Source organism: Clarias gariepinus, chromosome 1 (genome assembly GCF_024256425.1).
Source record: "Clarias gariepinus isolate MV-2021 ecotype Netherlands chromosome 1, CGAR_prim_01v2, whole genome shotgun sequence".
In the NCBI taxonomy this organism is placed as follows: Eukaryota; Metazoa; Chordata; class Actinopteri; order Siluriformes; family Clariidae; genus Clarias; species Clarias gariepinus.
In genome coordinates, this window is record NC_071100.1 from 16,871,164 (window position 1) to 16,891,416 (window position 20,253).

At 37.9% G+C, this 20,253-nt stretch overlaps 1 pseudogene; it reads right to left on the minus strand.

Moving 5' to 3' along the window:
* LOC128520480 (basement membrane-specific heparan sulfate proteoglycan core protein-like) overlaps positions 1-20,253 on the minus strand; it is a 119,771-nt pseudogene that overhangs the window by 42,204 nt on the left and 57,314 nt on the right.

The following is a 20,253-nucleotide window of genomic DNA, read 5'->3' on the forward strand; positions in this document are numbered from 1 at the left end:
AACATTGGAATTCATCGTCTGTTTAATGTGCACCCATGAATGGGCCCTAACGATAACGATCGATCAAACTTTTGAACTGTTTGACCGACTCATAAACATTTAAACTGTTTGACTGACTCACGTATACTTTGAACGGATCCGAATCTGTAGCTAATATCTATATAGTGCCGAAATACTGTTATGGTGTAAACTACACGTTTTCTCGAGTCTAAACCCATCTGGAAAGGATATATATATTTTTGGTTCCTTGTATTATGTAGTTCTGAAGGGAAATAGAGTACTTGAATAGTGTTCTAATGGATTTGCTCTTATTTTGATTCAGCTATAGTATTTCAAAACAGAAACATAGATAAAGTAAAAAAAAAAAAAGATTATAAGAAGTATAACAACATATGAGTAACTCTGAGACCAGAGAAGAGGTTTATGTCTTTTATTAGACAGAAACATTTGTATATTATTAGGGAAATTTTCTCGAGATCTGTCTTCCTGAAAAAAAATAAAGGGGTTGTTATTGTTTTATTTACTGTTTTTATTTCGTTGTTTTGAGAAGAGAAAAAAAAAACTATTACATTATTGTAACGCAATAAATCTTTGTTATTCTTTTTTCATCTTTACAATTGGTATTCTGGTATTCCATTGAGTCTAGCAAGTTATTTAATCCAAGAAGAAATCGAGTTACTGCTAAATTTTTAAGCAGAAAGTAAAGAAAATACCGGCCTAATTCACCATCTTACTGCTGGGGATCCAGGATTCTTGTTAATTAAACAATTAAATTAACCCCTAGGGTTAAGAAAAGGGTTACATATATACTGGGGGCCGAGTCTAACCCCTGAAAAACAACCCCACACCAGTTCCAACATGACTGTGCACCAGTGCACAAAGCAAGGTCCATAAAGACATGGATGAGCGAGTTTGGTGTGGAAGAACTTGACTAGCCTGCACAGAGTCCTGACCTCCACCCGATAGAACATCTTTGGGATGAATTAGAGCAAAGACTATGAGCCAGGCCTTCTCGTCTAACATCAGTGTCTGACCTTACAAATGTGCTTCTGGAAGAATGGTCAAAAATTCCCACAAACACACTCCTAAACCTTGTGGAAAGCCTTCTCAGAAGAATAGAAGCATTGTAGTGGGAGGACTGTGTGAGAAATTAAAATGATTCTCATGGCTCACAGGTCAGGGTAGTCAGGACCGGCTCTGTCTAGCATATTGTGTTTATTAGACAAATGTAGAAAAACCACATTATATGTGTAGTAAATATTTAAAGAAGTTTAAATAACACCCATGCATGTTAGTTTTTTTTTACAGGATATTTTATAAATTGTGTCTTATAAATTCTTAACCAGACTGTACATATTACTGTCTTTTTAAGAATCGTACTAAATCATGTAACTCTTAAAATAGAAATGACGTGCTAATGATGAAGACTGACACAGGACATAAGCACAGACTTTAACTTTTTTAAACATACTTAAAATAAAACACAGGTAAACATGGACTAGGACAATCTGTATTATTAAAAATAAGTAGGCGTGGTTTCCTCACATGGTTTCCTCACCTCTGACTGAAACCCAGCTTTTCGGTGACTCTCCTCTCTCTGGGTGTGTACAGTGGTAGAAACCTTCATCTGACTTTGAGACACTACTGATGGTCATCTCTCCTGTAGTCTGCTTCTGGAGAACTGAATCATTTTTATAGAAATCAATACCAGAGTCTGAGATGTTTGTGTTGCGATATAAACAGCGTAAAGTCAGAGGATTTCCCTCAGTTACAGGATGGACAGGACTCTCCAGGATCACATCACCATCTGTAGGAAAGAGAAAGACAAGACTGAAAACCTAGAGCACATAACAGTGTTAATTTTGCCATCTTGATTTGTTTTTTTTTAGTTTTAGTCTTAATCTTTTGTCTGACATGTACATTAGTCACAACTTAATCTTTAAAGGCCTGTTTGTTTTATTATATTTCAAGTAGATGAAAAATCTAATTTTAGTTATGCATACTAACCTTCATAAATAATAATGTAAAAAAAAATTATCATGCAATAACAATGAATTTAAATCACATACAGTCGGGCCACAGTTTTTATTAAAATATTTTAGTTTAAAATAAGATGACCAGTGGTTTGTCTAATAAACAGCTACAGTGCAGTGAACCGGCTACAAGCGATATGGTTTTACTATGACTAAAGGGGGCATTGTTTATAACTAGCGCAGCTGCAAAAAGAGGCTACGGTGCTATTGGAGCAATATAAATTGGGAGATTTTATCTTTTTTCAGCAGAGCCTCTGTCTCACTGAATAACCCACAACTTTTTATAGATATGTAAAGACCTATTGGTTCCTGGCTCAGGTAACACCAAGACTTCTAATGATGTCTGAGCTGTTCACACCTATACACTTAAATATCTCTCACTAAAACAGGGCTTCTTTTGAGTGAAACATAAAATTAAGCATGGTTTCTAAAACAATAATTAAAATACAATTCTTATGCCCCCACACACAAAAAAACCTACAAAAATAACAGCAAAAATATGTTATAGTATATTATCACTAAAGTAAAACAGCTCATATCTCCTTGCGTTTCGCACAGCGTTCTAAAGGCAACATTTATTTAGTGAGTATATATTTGTATTTGTTGTATTTTTAGAGGATTATGTCTACATTTTTATTAATAAATATCAAATAACATTTTACATTAAATACAAGGCTTATTTACAAGCAGATTTCAGTCATTCACCAACAACATGCATGGTGCTATGTTGTTGTTTGTGATCTGAGTATTTTATGAGTGAAATAAAGCTACTCTCTTTGGTGCACACGTTTATTTTGCACTTTTTATCTCCCATTTGATCAAAACGCTGCCGATATGAGCCGATAGATGCAGCTTTATTTCACTTATGAAATACACAGATCATATAAAGGGGCAACATTTTCAAAGCAGACAAAGTGTAAAATCAGTACCCCAGAAAACAACATAGCACAAATATATACTCACTGAATAAACACTGCATTTTTTAAGTGAAAGCTTGCAGCTTTATTTCAGTTATAAATTCACAGCCACATTCCGGCCATTCATGGTCAAATTATTTAACGCTGGACACAAACAGCGAAAAAGCATGATGATTATTATTATTTATGAAGCACTTCATTTGGATTAATGTGACGAGTCATTTTCTAAAGGAAAGATTCTTACGTGCGTATAAAAATATTCATGTGAAAATATTAAAAAATGTTTTTTGTTACTTATATCTGAATGGAGTCGTTTTGCTTTTTGCTATTATAATAATAATTAAACCCCAACTTGAGGTGGACCAATAGCAGCACGGAAATGCAGCAAGTTCCGGTTTTTCACACAAGGTGATCAGGTGGAGGTAGAAACCTCTCTCTTTCTCGCACCCTCATTAGGAATGTGCATGGTATTTCAAGACATGTTAAGAAATTCATGTGAGTAAAAAAAACACACTTTATTAAATGTTAATTACGAGCAACACTGATGTTAAGAGTGTATTCTTGATTAAAAAGAGTGAAAGAAAAGCATTTAAAGGAGACACAAAGCATAGCGACTTTCTTAGTAAGTTTAACTGCCTAGTTAATAGTTACAACTTAAATTTTAGTTTGCGTGTAAGAAGAGAACCAAAAAAGAAAAAAAAACTTTGAGGAGGATTTAGCCAAAAACAAACAAACAAAAAAAACAATGTGTATTACTGTATTGGTAAAATGGCAGCTAACTATGTGATTAATTCTATAAAGGAAATTGGTCAAATGATCACAGATATGGTATATATGGTACATACTCTTTATTTGAGAAATGCATGTACATATCTAAATTCTGTTTAAAATTTATGATATTTTTGTGACCTTGTCTGTTTAAGGTCAGGGTTTTTTTCCTTGTTTGATCATTTCATTTTGAAGTTGGCGTTCTCCTTGTGATGTGACGAGATGTTCTGATGCCTGTATTCTGGATGTGTCCAGGCCTTCAGGTGGTTCTGAGGAGGGTTTCGACTGGCGAGCCTCCCTTAAGCCTTTCTTGGATAATTCTTTTTTTTCCTGAAAGAAAAACAAGTATTTCTGATCTCTGCAAACAGTAGGGAATTGAAGAACTTTTCTTGTTGTAAATTTTTTCTATTGCAGACGATTATTGTTTTGTTTTTTCTCTTCATCTTCTGGACAGCTCAGAGACATTTAAATCTCTCTGCATGAGACTAAGACAATTTAATTGATTTTTTTTTTCATTTCGTTTGGTTAAAATGTGATTTTGTATTTAAATGGTAATTGTTTAAAAAAAAGCAAGAGTGAACAAAGGATGATGATGTTTGTTAATGTTTGATATAAATGTAAAGTGAATAAAAAAAGAAAGTATTCTAACTTACCTTGTTGAAAAACCAGTCAAGATAAAAAAGAGTTTGTGAAATCTGTAAAAACAAATTTGTAACAGAAAAAGTTGAGAAGTGATTTGAATAATTTTTTTGTTGCCTCATATTAAGAAATCTCAACTCACCAGCATTTTACACAAATACACATTGTGTGGTCATACAAACGACTCATGAGTCATTTCCTGGTTGTTGCATTTCTCTCAGCAGCAAATCTATTACATAATCGCCATTATACTCTTTATACAAGTTATTAGCCGAGAACTCCTTGTCACTCCCAAAGAGAACCTCAACATATTCATCTCCGCTACCTCCAACTCTGCCTCCTGTCTTTTCTTCAGTGCCACTGTCTCCAAGCCGTAGAGCATCGCTGATCTCACTACTGTCCTGTACACCTTTCCTTTCATTCTGGCTGATACTTTAAACACACAACACACCTGGCACTTTTTCCCACCTGTTTCAACCTGTCTGTACATGCTTCTTCACCTCCTATCCACACTCCCTATTGCTCTGAGTTGTACGTAAAGACCCGCACCTCCTTTCCTCTCATTCACACACATGTATTCTGTCTTGCTGCGACTTACCTTGCTTTCCAGAGCATACAGTACCTCTATATATTTTCCTCCACCTGTTCCCTGCTCTCGCTACAAAGCACAATGTCATCTGCAAACATCATTGTCCATGGAGACACCTGTCTAACCTCATCTGTCATCCGGTCCATCACCATAGCAAACAAGAAGGGGCTCAGAACCGATTCTTGATGCAGACCTACCTCTACCTTGAACTCTTCTGTCACACTTTCAGCACATCTCACCACTGTCTTACAGCTCTACATGTCCTGCACCACTCTAGCATACTTCTCTGCCACTCCAGACTTCCTCATAGAATACCACAGCTGCTTTCTTGACACCCTGTCAGATGCTTTCTCTAAATTTACAAAGACACAATGCAACTCCCTATTACCTTCTCTGTACTTCTCTATGAGCATCCTCAAAGCAAATACTGCATCTGTTGTACTCTTTCTAAGCATAAAACCATATTGCTGCTCACAAATGCTCACCTCTGCCCTTAACCTAGCTTCCACTACTCTTTCCCACAGCTTCATTGTATGGCTCATCAGCTTTATTCCTCTGTATTTGCCTCATCTCCCTTGTTCTTTAAGATCGGCACCAAAACACTTTTCCTCCATTCCTCTGGGATTTTCTCACTCGTCAAGAGGTTGTTACACAAACTAGACAGAAACTCCACTGCCACCTCTCCTAAGCACTTCCATACCTCCACATGTATGTCGTTAGGACCAACTGCCTTTCCACCCTTTATCCTCTTTAACGCCCTTCCCACCTCACACTTACTGATTTTTGCTACTTCCTGAAAACAGTCACCTTTTCTACTTTCTGTTCTCTTTAATTTTTCTTATTCATTAATTCTTTAAAGTACTCCTTCCATCTTCCCATCACCCTCCTGGCATCTGTCAATACATTTCCATCTTTATCTTTATTCACTCTAATAAAGATAGACTGTACAGCCTTCTGATCTCTATCTCTTTGCCTCGCCAACCTGTACAGATCCACCTCTTCCTCCTTACTGTCCAACCTAGCATACAAGTCCTCATATGCTCTTTGTTTGGCCTTTACCTCCTCTACTTTAAACCATATTTAAAGTCTGCCAGTAGGGCAAACACTTGTATACATATATTCACTTAGTGTGTTTTATGTCAGTATGTAATGTTTGATTATTCGGTATAACTGAGACGTGTAATCAGCATATACAACCCCCTTTTTATTAAGTGAAGGTAGGAATGAGGGTGTAAGATATGGGATGTTTGATATTAATCTAAAGCTCGCTTTATTTAAAGAATGTTGAATATAACAATGCAAAATGAATTTATAAAAGGTATGCAGAACTCCAACCGGATGTTCCTCAAGTGACAGCCAAAACATCAGGCTAATGTATGCACAAAGGGGGAACTACGTAAGGCGTGGCTAAGCCCCGCAACCACATCCGATTGAACCAATCACCTGTGGGACAAACTGACTTCAAAGGGTCAAAACCCTAAGGTAACAAGCAAGCTCATGCAGAACAACATACTCCTACAACCTCTTCCGCCCTTGCGGGCGCTATGCCGCCTTTGCTGGCGTCATCCACTCTTCAAAAACTCTTAATTAAACTTCGTGCAAGAACTCCTGCAACAAAGAAACCCTCAGAAGAATTTCCAGAGCGCCGCCATCGGTAACCTGGCAACCAACGCCTCACCGAAGGGCTTTCCTGAAAGACGTAATCTCTACAACAGCGCATTGCTGGAGCTGGATGAGAACAAAGCGTAACGCAAGTAAACCAACAAAGCTGCATAACTTGCTGAAAATTAGTGCTTGCTCCATACCTAAACCGTAAGATTAAACCCAAGACTCTGCTCTTGTGAATTCCTCTGATCTAGTAAACAGTACAAATTTTCTTAACTCTTACCCTTCAAACTATTTGTTTTTATGTGTGTGTGTGTGTGTGTGTGTGCATTTAAGTAGCGTAGTTTCATGTATTGTAGATTAGTCAAATTAATCCTTGTTTCTTTATAAAGAACTGTTGTCTTGGTCATGTATTTTAAAGTCTAAACATTTGCCCAGATCTTACGTTACCTTGCACGTAATTGATAAATACCAGATTTTGTATTATCCTTGTTGGCCGTGGGATAAGCAGGGGTAAGCTACACTCATATAAACACTACATATTAATCGTGGAGAATGCGACAGTCATTCTTTGCCATTATTATAAAACCCTACATTGCTTAAATTCGATGGAACTAAGAAACGCCTATATTTAAGTTTTAAATTTGTACTGTAATTTTAGTACTGTGATGATAAATTCGTTTAATGTTTCACTTGTATTTTATAAGGTTTTTGCCGGCGGTGGTAGAGCGTAACGGGGGTGCTGGGATGTAAAAATGTAATTTGTTCAAACTTTTTTATTATTTATTAAAGAACATTATGATGATCATAACAGCCTATTGCATTTAATTTTTATCATAACGCAAAAACACATCAACATCTGCTGACGCAGTAGCACGGCCTGACAATGAATTTTTATGGTCATTTATTTTCGTTAATTTTAGTTAATAAATCTACTACAAATTTAAAGAACACAAAATATAAGATGACAAAAAACATACATGCGTAGCTTTTCTAATTACACATGATAAAATCTAAAGGCTGACGTTTACTTTGCTTAAATTCGATCCTAATAAGATTTAATTTAATTTAAATTCTACATTTGTACTGTAATTTTAATACTGTGATTATGAATTTGTTTAACTACAATGTTTCACTTGATTTTATCCGCTACTATGTGCAGCTCTAATGGAGCGCGGCTCATCAATCCTGCAGAAAATGAACTGATGCCCGAGGCGTCAGTCTGTAGTTATATAGCGCCACTCTGTAAGGGACTGCCCCTAGAGGGCACTGTGGTTGTGTTTATTTTTTGTTTGTAGTTTTGTTAGAAGACCCAGTTTCCCAAAAGGCACCTCGGTCAGGTGTTGAGGAAGGTTACCTCAGCCGAGGTGGCTCATTAGAGATCTTATAAAAAGCTGTTAGTTCTGGGATCGAGCATTAATAATGTCTATTAACTGGGTCGAGCATTAATAATGTCTAGTGGACATTTGTTTTGTTTGAATTCAGTTTTGGTGTTAAACTGGCTCTGAGAACTTGCATCCTGTGTTGAATGTAGCTGAGTGTATCTTTGATTTTACCTTAGTTTATATGAGTATGGGGTATGTGATTATTGTCCCCATGTTTCTAGTTACTCCTGTGTGTCTCTCCCTAGTCTCTCTACCTGGTCTCTTGTGTCTCTTCCCACTTCCTAGTGTCCTTTCCCGGTCTCTGGTGTCTCTCCCGGTCTTTAAGCAAAGCTCTAAGTCTAAGTATAATCTATGAATGTGTGTGGGTGTTGCCCATAAGGGTGAGTGTGTATGCTTCGCTCATAGGAGCGTGGGTGAATGATTCGTGCGTGGTCCGCTCAGAGGAGCGTGTGTGTGTGATTTCGCTTGAGTGAGCGTGTGTGGCTCGTAGTAGTATGGAAGGTTAACTTACATCCTAAAGAGCTTTGCTTATATGTTTGAGGTACGTCTTTAACACTAAAAGCGCCGCGCCAGTGTCACCTACTTATAACGCGGTTCAGCGGTCATTTGACCGCCTATTGTTTTGAATGGGAAGCTGCTGCTGACACACAATGATCGCTAGATTGCGCTTTCACCCAAAGCAAATAGTTTAGCTCCAAGATCAACTTGCATTTGGACAATGCGCCATTCATTCCCGCATTGATAATCAGCGATATCTTTTTTTTTTTTTTTCATATTCAACAGAGAAAACCTACTACAGAGTCTCTAAGGGGACAAAGGAAGAGGGAAAAAACGGCAGAAAAAAAACAAGTCATGTTTTGCATTATAACCCAAAGTTTTTGGCATGACTTTTTTCTGCCGTTTTTTCTTCTCCTTTGTCCATCTAGGGGCTTCGTACTATAACAAAAAGGAAAGCTCTACTTAATTTTATATCGTATGGAGAAAATTTATTAGTTTGTTCATTCTATTTGAAGCTTCTGAACGTCTCGGAGCAGCGATTTAGTTCTAAACTCGCTTCCGTGAAATTATCGCTAAAACAATATTAAATTTGTATAAATCAGATCGACCACAGCAGATAATAAACTATGCTATGGCATAACCGAAGCAAACACCACGATTATGCCTCGTTTCGTTCAGTGTTGCTAGGCAACGGACTACGCGCCTAATCGGCGGGAACGTGGATCACTTGGCCGCGGTGTATTATAAACCTGCGGGATGTTTCACTGTTTATGCTCATGTAATAAAAGCGAGGGAAATGTGAAAGTGATGTGTGGCCACTGAATGAGAACTACATCAAAGATTTCGGTAACTACACTGAGTGTAACATCTGCATAGTGACACTAAACAGCCGAACACCACTTTTCAGTTTACCTCCGAGAAAAAAAAAAAGCTGTATTTTGTGTGTTTATATTTAGAATAGCGCGCGCACACACACACACACACACACACACCTCCCCTGAGCCCTCGGTCAACATCTAATGACCGTCGATATGCAAATGAGTCAAGACGTAGCCTAACTGCTTCAAAGTCTTTCCTCTCCGTGACCGCTGAAATCCGACACGACACCAAGTTAGGCTACGTCTTGACTCATTTGCATATCGACGGTGATTGGATGTTGACCGAGGGATCAGGGGAGGTGTGTGTGTTTGTGTGCGCGCGCGCCTACTTCGTGTACTTTTATAAACATTCTAAATATAAACACACAGCTTTTATTTTCTCAGAGGTAAACAGGAAAGTGAAGTTGTTCGGCTGTTTAGTGTCACTATGCAGATGTTACACTCAGTGTAGTTACCGAAATCTTTGATTTAGTTCTCATTCAGTGGCCACACATCACTTCCACATTTCACTCGCTTTTATTACATGAGCATAAGCAGTGAAACATTCCACAGGTTTATAATACACCGTGGCCAAGTGAACCACGTTCCCGCCGATTAGGCGCGTGGTCCGTTGCCTAGCAACACTGAACGAAACGAGGCATAATCGTGGTGTTTGCTTCGGTTATGACATGGCATAGTTTATTATCTGCTGAGGTAGATCTGATTTATACAAATTTAATAATGAGGCTTTATATCCTCAGGAGGGGTCATTACATATGTAATATGTAAAACAATATTGTTTTAGAGATAATTTCACGGAAGCTTCTAACAGAATGAACAAACTAATGAATTTTCTCAAAAAGTTATAAAATTAACTCCCCTAAATGTCCTTATAAAATATCGCTAATTATTAACGCCAGAATGAATGGCTAGTTTTCGATATATATATATATATATATATATATATATATATATATATATATATATCTCGACAACTCGCCATTCATTCTGGCGTTAATAATTAGCGATATTTTATAAGGACATTTAGGGGAGTTAATTTTATAACTTTTTGAGAAAATTCATTAGTTTGTTCATTCTATATATATTATATAGTTCGTTATATATATATAAACTACATATATGGAATAAAACCTGAGATAGTTACATATACGCACTGAATGACACATAGATAGTTAGATTCCTTGCGCCATCTGCTGAGAGAAATGAGAATCGCAGGTTGGAAAAGGCAGGAAACGGCATGACCGGCGCGCAACTGTCAGCGATTTCACGTAAATAAGAGCAAAATAGCTTTATACTGGCTTTTACTGGTGCGATTTTGAAAATGTAAGCATACAGGGTGATCTAAGATCTGATACATATAACAATTACTCCGTGTTGTAACACAGGCTTTAACACTAAAAGCGCCAAGCAGCGGTCATTTACATTTACATTTACAGGCATTTGGCAGACGCTCTTATCCAGAGCGACTTACTGTTTTTTTTGGGTTTTTTTTAACTCATTACACATCTGAGTAGTTGAGGGTTAAGGGCCTTGCTCAAGGGCCCAACAGTGGCAACTTGGTGGTTGTGGGGTTTGAACCTGGGATCTTCCGAACCGTAATCCAATGCCTTAACCACTGAGCTACCCCTGGCCCCATTTACTTTTACATTTTTACAAACACTGAGCTACCCCATTTGACCGCAAGGGGGTGAAAAAAAAATACTTCACACTCGATCGAATTCCAGGACCCTCCTTTCATGACTTTTCCTAGTTCTGTGAGCTTAATCACCCTGTATGCTTACATTTTCAAAATCGCACCAGTAAAAGCCAGTATAAAGCTATTTTGCTCTTATTTACGTGAAATCGCTGACAGTTGCGCGCCGGTCATGCCGTTTCCTGCCTTTTCCAACCTGCGATTCTCATTTCTCTCAGCAGATGGCGCAAGGAATCTAACTATCTATGTGTCATTCAGTGCGTATATGTAACTATCTCAGGTTTTATTCCATATATGCAGTTTATATATATATATATATATATATATATATATATATATATATGAATGGCGAGTTGTCGAGATATATATATATATATATATATATATATATATATATATATATATATATATATATATATCGAAAACTAGCCATTCATTCTGGCGTTAATAATCAGCGATATTTTATAAGGACATTTAGGGGAGTTAATTTTATAACTTTTTGAGAAAATTCATTAGTTTGTTCATTCTGTTAGAAGCTTCCGTGAAATTATCTCTAAAACAATATTGTTTTACATATTACATATGTAATGACCCGTATTGTTAGAGAGACAGTACCTCAACACATGGCCCGGGTTATGTATTCCAAGCTTCCAGAGTCATGGGATGTGTTATGTTTCTTGTACCCTTGAGTGTGTTTTGTTTCTTATACCCTTGAGTGTGTTTTGTTTCTGGTACCCTTGAGTGTGTTATCCTTCCAGAGCCAGTGTTTTGGTTTGTTTAGTTTGAGTATGATTTGTTTGTGTTTATTAAAAGACTCTTTATTTTGAAAACCCTCTGCATTTATGCCTGCCCTTTTTGAGCCCACGGCGATAACATCAGCCCGATACACCCGCACACGTGACAGAATGCTCGACCTTAACACTCAGCGATAAAAGCCAGCAAACGCACAAACCCAAATGTCGCCACCGTGAGGCGTGGCGGTAAAACCAGAATACCGCATGAGTAACATCTGTACAATGTCATCTGCAAAGATCATAGTCCAGGGAGACTCCTGTCTAACCTCATCTGTCATGCTGTCCCGAGCAAACAAGCTATGCGAATCATGGGTGATGGATAAATAAATTTATTCACCTATGATCTGATCTGATTTTTAACACTTTGCAATAACTTATTCAATGTTTGTTAATTTACTTTAATCATTATTTATTGTACCATTTTATTATTAATTGAGCAATGTTATTGTCATAGACTAAAAGTATTTCTCCCTCTGTGTCTTTAAATAGCTGATTTGACCTGATTTAATCAAAATGTTGAGACTCACAGGTCACCTCAAAGGGAGCTGTGAATTTGTCACCTTCAAGCAAACTGCGCCACGCTGACAATGTGCATTGATTGACGTTGTCTCAACCACAGCGAACCAACCAATCAGCAATGCCATGATTCTCTTTGCTAGAGGTGAACCACCGGATGAGAACGAAATGTAATGCAAGTTAACCAACAAAGCTTCATACCGTAAGAATAAACCCAAGACTCTGCTCTTGTGACTTTCTCAGGTCTAGTAAACAGTACTAGAAAACTCCATTAACTTTCACCCTCTGAACTGTTTGTATGTATGTGTGTTTTTAAGTAGCGTAGTTTTATGTGTTGTAGATTAGTTCAATAAAGTCTTGTTTCTTTATAAAGAACTGTTGTCTTGGTCATGTATTTTAAAGTTTAAACATTTGCCCAGATCTTATGTTACCTTGCTCATAATTAGTAAATACCAGATTGTGTTATCATCAATGGCCATGTGATAAGCAGAATTGGTAAGATACACTAAATCGTGCTAAATGCTGGATGGATAGATGATGATGTGTATGTCATAAATTTTAATCAGTTTAAGAAAATTAACCCGAATCTGTAAAGATTCGATTCACCTCTAACCCAGAGCTGAAACCATACAAAAATTAGCATATGTATGTAAAACAGATCATGATGGATGGGACTAAAACACTGGATTAATAAATGATTATACTGTTTTCAGATCATGCAGCTCTCTGTAATCTTTCTTAGGCTTTCAGACTCGGCACCATCATTACAAACATGTTGATGCTTCTCTGCATTCATTCACTCTCAGGCTGGTCATGACTAAACACACCAATGATGCGAAATTCTACTTCTTCTTTAATGTAACTGTGAAAATGTTTGGTGTGATAATCATCTCTGAGCATCTCTTACTCACCAGTAACATTTACCCAGAATACATCACTGCTGTTCGTGTAGTAGACTGGGTTTCCTCTTCCAGCTCTGCACCTGTACTGACCTCCATCAGAGACACTAACTGATCTGATGAAGTAGTGAAATGTTTCAGTCTCAGTCTCGTTGCTCTGTGTGTCTTTATTCCAGTAAAACTTCCATCCAGCAGACGGCAGCTTCAGTCTACAGGTCAGAGTCACTGAGTTTCCCGTCAGTGCAGCTCCTTTAAGGTCTGATGTGAGTTCAGGTTCAGATTTTTCTATTAGAAATAAGACAGATAGTTCAGGGGAAATGTAACTATTACTGCACTAATCAACTCTGCAAAATAAATACAAAAAAATACTATTATACTATTTATAAAATACTACTACTACTACTAAAACATTTGGATGTATGTGTGATAAGCTAGATCTCAGCTAAACAATAAGACTAAAGCCAGGTCCAAAAGTTTTGAAAATGACACAAATTAATTTCACACAGAGTCTGTTTCTTCCATGTTTTTAGATCTTTTTGTCAGATGTTACTCTGGTATACTGAAGTATAATTACAAGAATTGCATAAGTATAAAAGGCTTTATTGACAATTACATCAAGTTTATGCAAAGAGTCAGTATTTGTAGTGTTTAACCTTTTGTTTTTTTGTAGTGTTTTTATTCACCCTGGCCTGCTGTCAGTCAAATTCTGGGCCACATCCTGACTGATGGCAGGGTCGCTTCTCAGCCAAGGGAGTGAGCTCACTCACAATTCTGCTTAAGAACACAGCCATGAATAAAGAATGGTACAAAAACATTCTCATCCTCATCCAAAGTGATAGCTAAGTGACTCGAGGAATAAAACATCAAAATCTTGGGTCTATAGCCAGTAAACTCCCCAGACCTTAATCCCATTGGGAACTTGTGTTCAATCCTCAAGAGGATTGAAAAAAAAAAAAAACTACAAGCATTGATTATGCTGTCACGATATGGATGAATAAGTGATTATACTTCAGTATACCTCAATAACATCCGACAAGAAGATCTAAAAACTCTTGAGCAGCAACTCTTAAGACTTTGTGAAAATTAATATTTGTGTCATTCTCAAAGCTTTTATCTATAGTACAACTATATTGTTATTGAAGTGCTTTACTGGTGTATCATAGTAAACTAAAACAAGAAACAATTCTTGAAAAATCCGACTGTGAAGTAGGGGAACACAACCATTCCTAAGCAAAATTATAAAAACAGCTCAGTCCTAACTGCTAAATCCTAAGATATGAGGCTAAACCCTGGCTGTCTTTACTGAGTGTGTTGAGTGAGTCCCAGTTGCCATGGTAACTCTCATCCTGCTCAGTGCAAGCCCGTACACACACACAACATAAACACACAGAGACAATGTAACTAGATCTCTTGCGTTTATTTTATTGGATTTTCCTCTCTCCTGACTTCGACAGTACCGCTTTACCTACAGCTTAGCTGTTTGTAGTTTGTGAGAACATCATCAGAGTGAGAACTCAATGCATTTTAATAGAGAAAAGCATTTGGTTCAAATCCCAATCAAATCCTCATAACTTACTAACTGTTATTTTCTTCCCACTCGTTGCTGTCGGTCTTTCGGTTGCTCCCGGCAAGGGGTCGCCACAGCGCATCATCCAGTCCACATAAAAAAGCTTGGCACAGGTTTTACATCAGATGTCCTTTCCATTTTATCAGGGCTTGAAACTGACACTGCATCCAGTGGCTGGGGATTTGCATTGGCTGGGAATCTAACCTGGGCCTTCTGCATGGCAGACGAGACACTTACAGTACCACTGAGCCACGAGTACCCGTCATTATTTTTTCTTCGCTCTGGAGACCAATATTGTTTCAAGTTTCATGCAAAATTGAAGAAGATACAGCTGTCTATACAAACTAGAGCTGCACGAAACTAGAGCTCACTTACCAGACAACAATCCTGAATTGCTGTATCAGTCAAGGTCACTGATTTCACAGTGTAACACAAAACACTATTAAATTATCAATTAGGCCAGAGATTACCAAATGATTTCACTTCTCCTCTCTCTGCCTCATTCACAGGGTTCCGCTGTCACTCACATGACGTGTAACAAGGAGGTGGAGCTAAACATGCTAACCGGTAATCTGGAGTTGGGGTAGTATGCTGTTTTTTTGGGGTTTTTTTTTTAAATATGCTGTCATTTTCATGCCAAAAACTGTTTTGCACTCTGATTTTATTTTTGTACGCTTAAACCCTTATGTTACCCATGTGGTTCGACTCACAGTGTGACTGTCCGCCAGGACAGGCAAAAAATTAAATGTTGAACTTTTTTGCGCAGAAAGACTGAAAACATAATCACTGTTTGATCAGAGACAGACACATGCAGTTCTAATTGGGTTATAACTTAAAGTATTAGATAATTAAAGCTGCCGTGTTGTTTCGAGTTGTTACACAGAGACTCTGAGTAAATGCTACAGAGGAGTTTACTGGAAGTGTGTTAAGATAAACTTACTGTAATACTATAACAATAAACTTTATACTATAAACTATGTATTTAATACCAAACTACCTAACAATGTTACATTTACCTTATGTTAATGAAATAATAATAATAATAATAATAATAATAATATAAACTAACACACTGATGTAGTTCTGTAGTTGTCTGAGTGTCCAAATTGCACAAAGGTTACTTCAGTTATTTTTATGTATTATTGTTAATTTTCTATTTATGGTTAAGATCTTTTCACCTTTTTTTTTTCATTAAAATGGGGAAATGTGACGTTTATTTTAATCAAAGAGAGTTTTGTGCAGACAACACTTTTTTTACTTAAACGCAATCAATGTTTTTTTTGTTGGAAGAAACAGAGAAAAACTCTCATGGAGCTTTATTATATGCAGGTAAATGATGATCTATTTGTTGACATTATTTACTTAGTGAACATTATTAGAATTTAAAACACTAAAGTTAACTTTTTTATTATTTATTTATTTTTAATTTATTGTTCTTTTTCAGAATATTCCTGGTTAAGTTCAGTTTCATTACAGTGAGTTATTAACAGTCTTCAGTTCCTTTACTTGAGTCTTTTAAATCTTTACTGTAAAAGCAAAGATTTATTTATTTATTTATTTATTCATTTTCAGACATCAAACCCATGACCATAGGACCATTAGGTTTACTAGGTGAAAAAGAATAGTTCCTCCAGATTTTTATTTTATTTTTTTTACAATTTAAATATAATAGCTGAGGAAATTGTCACACCAATCAGAACAGCCAATACATTGTAGTAAGTTATTACAAATTAAATTTATTGGTTACATTAAAATAATTTGGAAATGAAAAGTAAACAGACAATAAGAAGCTGCTCAATTATTATGAGACATTTTTCTCATTTTTGAAATCTGAAACAAAATCTAAAATTAGATATTTACATTTATAAGTAATAACACACTCACCTGATACAGAGAGTGTAACAGGATCACTGATCTGTGAGAGCTGAGAGTCTCTTCTCCTCCCTCTGCAGGTGTATTTACCCCCGTCAGAGTCTCTAACTGAGCTGATGATCAACTCCTGTGTTGTGTCGTGTAGCTGTGTGTTATTATTATTCTTATACCAGCTGTATGTCCACTCAGTGTCTCCTCCTGTCTGTATGTCACACCTGAAAGTCACTGTCTCTCCTCTGTACACCTGTGTATCAGGATTTATAATCACCACAGGTTTAGGACTCTCTGTAAGAGGAAAAGAAATCCTTATTATTAAGTAATAATTAATTCCTAACAGCATTATTTAAAGGTGTAGTGATGGATTAAAGTGGAATACAGTGTATCTGCTCAGATGTAAATGATGAAGCTGTCAGAGGTGGACTGAGACATTTTAACAATCATTGATAATGAAGTAAATGTAGATCACAATGTGGAAAACTGACTCAGTGCTAATATTAATCACATTACTGTTCTGTAAATGTAGATCTTCTCTACTAATGATTTCACTCTCCTGTTTTCCTGATTATTCTCATTTTTAGGAGCACGGAGTGTCAGCAAGTAAACAAGAAAAAGATGCAGAATAACTGGATATAACTTTTAACTTGTATGATCATGACAAGCCAGGCCCTCGTCTAGCAATCTCCCATGATCCCCTGCGCACTCCTGCTCCAGAATCCACCCCACTTATTGCTTTCACCGCCTCAGTCACCGCTCTCTCTACACCTGTTCACAATCTCTAATCACCTCTGTCTTCTATTTAACACTCGCTCAGACGACACCTCGTTGCCAGATAGTGGAGTTCCCTTCCATGCCCAATATTCCAGCGTTATTTCTCGCTCTCTCGGATTCTTCTGTTATCGGCCCCTGCTTGCTCCAAAACCATGAACAATCCTCACAGATCAGCCACCAACCTGCTCGAGCTCCTTCTACATCCGCCATTTCATCGCGCAGAAAGATTAAAAACGTAATCACTGCGCCAAAACTCGTGGTAAATTACGATTGGTCCGTGCTTTTGCATGTGAAACCATTCTGATGACTTGTTTCTGATTGACTCCTTTTTACATTTTCTTCGGTTGTTGAGTTTATTATGGCATAAGTTTATAATTAATAGATTATGCATCAGTGTTATTTTTATCAGCATATTGTAAATGTCTCTCACACACGCAAAAAATTTAAATACACACTACTGTCTGATCAGAGACAGGCACGTGCAGTTCTATTTGGTCTGTAACTTAAAGTATTAGATAATTAAAGCTGCCGTGTTAATTCAAACTGTTACACAGAGACTCTGAGAACAGAGTCTAGTTATCTCTTGTACAAAGTAGTATGCATCAGTCGTTATACACGTCTTTTATTAGATAATCAGGTTTTTTGCCTATGAAAGTGGCGGCTTTTTAGGCTAAAGTCACTAAGCAGAAAATATTTTTTACCTACTTCCTGTCATGCAAATTAAATGTCTTTATAATTGTGAACCTTCGTTCAATCATTCAAATTTCAAAGTCATCCCTGAAATGAGGGGCCAAGGGGTAGCTCAGTGGTTAAGGCATTGGACTACGGTTTGGAAGATCCCAGGTTCAAACCCCACAACCACCAAGTTGCCACTGTTGGGCCCTTGAGCAAGGCCCTTAACTCCCAACTGCTCAGATGTGTAATGAGATAAAAATGTAAGTCGCTCTGGATAAGAGCGTCTGCCAAATGCCTAAATGTAAATGACACCCAGGTGGCCCAAAGGAACATTTTGCAAAAGAGCTGAAACTCCGCACCTACAGTATATTCACTTATGATTTTCATCATCTGAAATTTGTTTTTCATTAGTTTATGTAAAAGCAGACATTTCGCTTTCTATAAGTATATATACTTCACATCTGTGAGGCAAGCGTACACAGAGACTGGATCCGAGATGGCGGCGCGGCAGTAGCACGCAGCGGCCACTCCAGAGCCAAAATGGTGCCACTTTGTTTACTTCGTGTCGTAGCGCGTTAATTTTATACTGTATATGGACACCCGCGCAACCATATTTAAACCGCCAGCCACTTTTGGAACTCAATAACTCGGTAAAAGTCATTCAAAATGAGCTGCGTGAGAAGCTACGCGACTTCGGCTTGCTTCGAAAACCAGGCCTCCAGTCCTCTGCGTTGCCTGATGCTAGTGGCAGGAGGAGGGGACATCATAAGCGGTGCGCGAGAAAGCATAAGCGCGGCAAGCGGGTGAGAGTCTGTGCTAGGCTAAAAACAAACCCTAGCCGGCCGGCTCTTCCATCCATCATCTTATCAAACGTCTGCTCCCTGGACAATAAACTGGACTACATCTGACTCCAACAGACTGCACAGAGTGAGATTAGGGACGGCTGTTCGTTTGTTTTTACAGAGACATTGCTCAGCGACAGAGTTCCAGTTGCCGCCATTCAATTAGATGGGCTAGTCTCGTTTAGTGCTGACAGAAATGCAGCTCTGTGCGGTAAGACTCGCGGCGGTGGCTTGTGTGTTTACATCAACACTGAATGGTGTAAGAACTCTGTGCTAGTTTCTAGCTTTTGTTCATTGTTGCTGGAGATTGTGACTATATGATGTAGACCTTTTTATTTACCACAGGAATTACCCACCATTTTCATTATCGGAGTATACATCCCAACTACGCTAATGCTAAGGAGGCGCTCTGTGAACTGTATGCAAGGATCAGTAATCTGCAGAACACACACCCCGATGGACAGTTTATGGTCGCTAGAGATTTCTACCATGCAAATCTCAAGTCAGTACTTTGTAAATTCCATCAGTATGTGGACTTTGCAACAAGAGGGGAAAATGCGCAGGATCTCGCTTACACAAACATCCCCGGTGGATATCGGGCAGAGCCCGCCCCCACCTCGGCTACTCGGACCACATCTCTGTTATGTTTATTCCGGCATACAGACCACTCATCAGGCATTTAAAACCGGTTCTAAAACAGGTGAACAACTGGCCAGCAGGAGCCATCTTTACTCTTCAGGAATGTTTTGAGAGCACAGACTGGAACATGTTTAGGGAGGCTGTGACTTCACCGACTTGGAGGAGTACATGTCATCAGTGACCAGCTACATCAACAAATGCACCAATGACGTCATTGTCTCCAAGAGCATCATCTCACGACCCACCCAGAAAGGCCCAGCTTCCACCACTAATCCTCACCACCTTTTATAAAGGGACAATCGAGAGCATCTTGAGCAGCTGCATCACTGTCTGGTTCAGGAATTGTGCCATATCGGGCCGCAAGACCCTACAGCGGATAGTGAGGACAGCTGAGAAGATTATCGGGGTTCACCCTCCTGCCATCTGGAAAAAGGTACCGAAGCATTCGGACACTTACATCCAGACTATGTTACAGTTTTTACCCACAAGCCATCCATCTCCTCAACGCAAAGGGACTGGACAAATAAACACACACACACACAAACACACACACACACAGAGGACTAAACTGATAAACACACACATGCACAAACAGTCTGACCTACAAACATTTGTACAATATTTATTTTTACTTGCTATTTGCTAACAGTATTTTTTTATATCATTGCTGACAGGT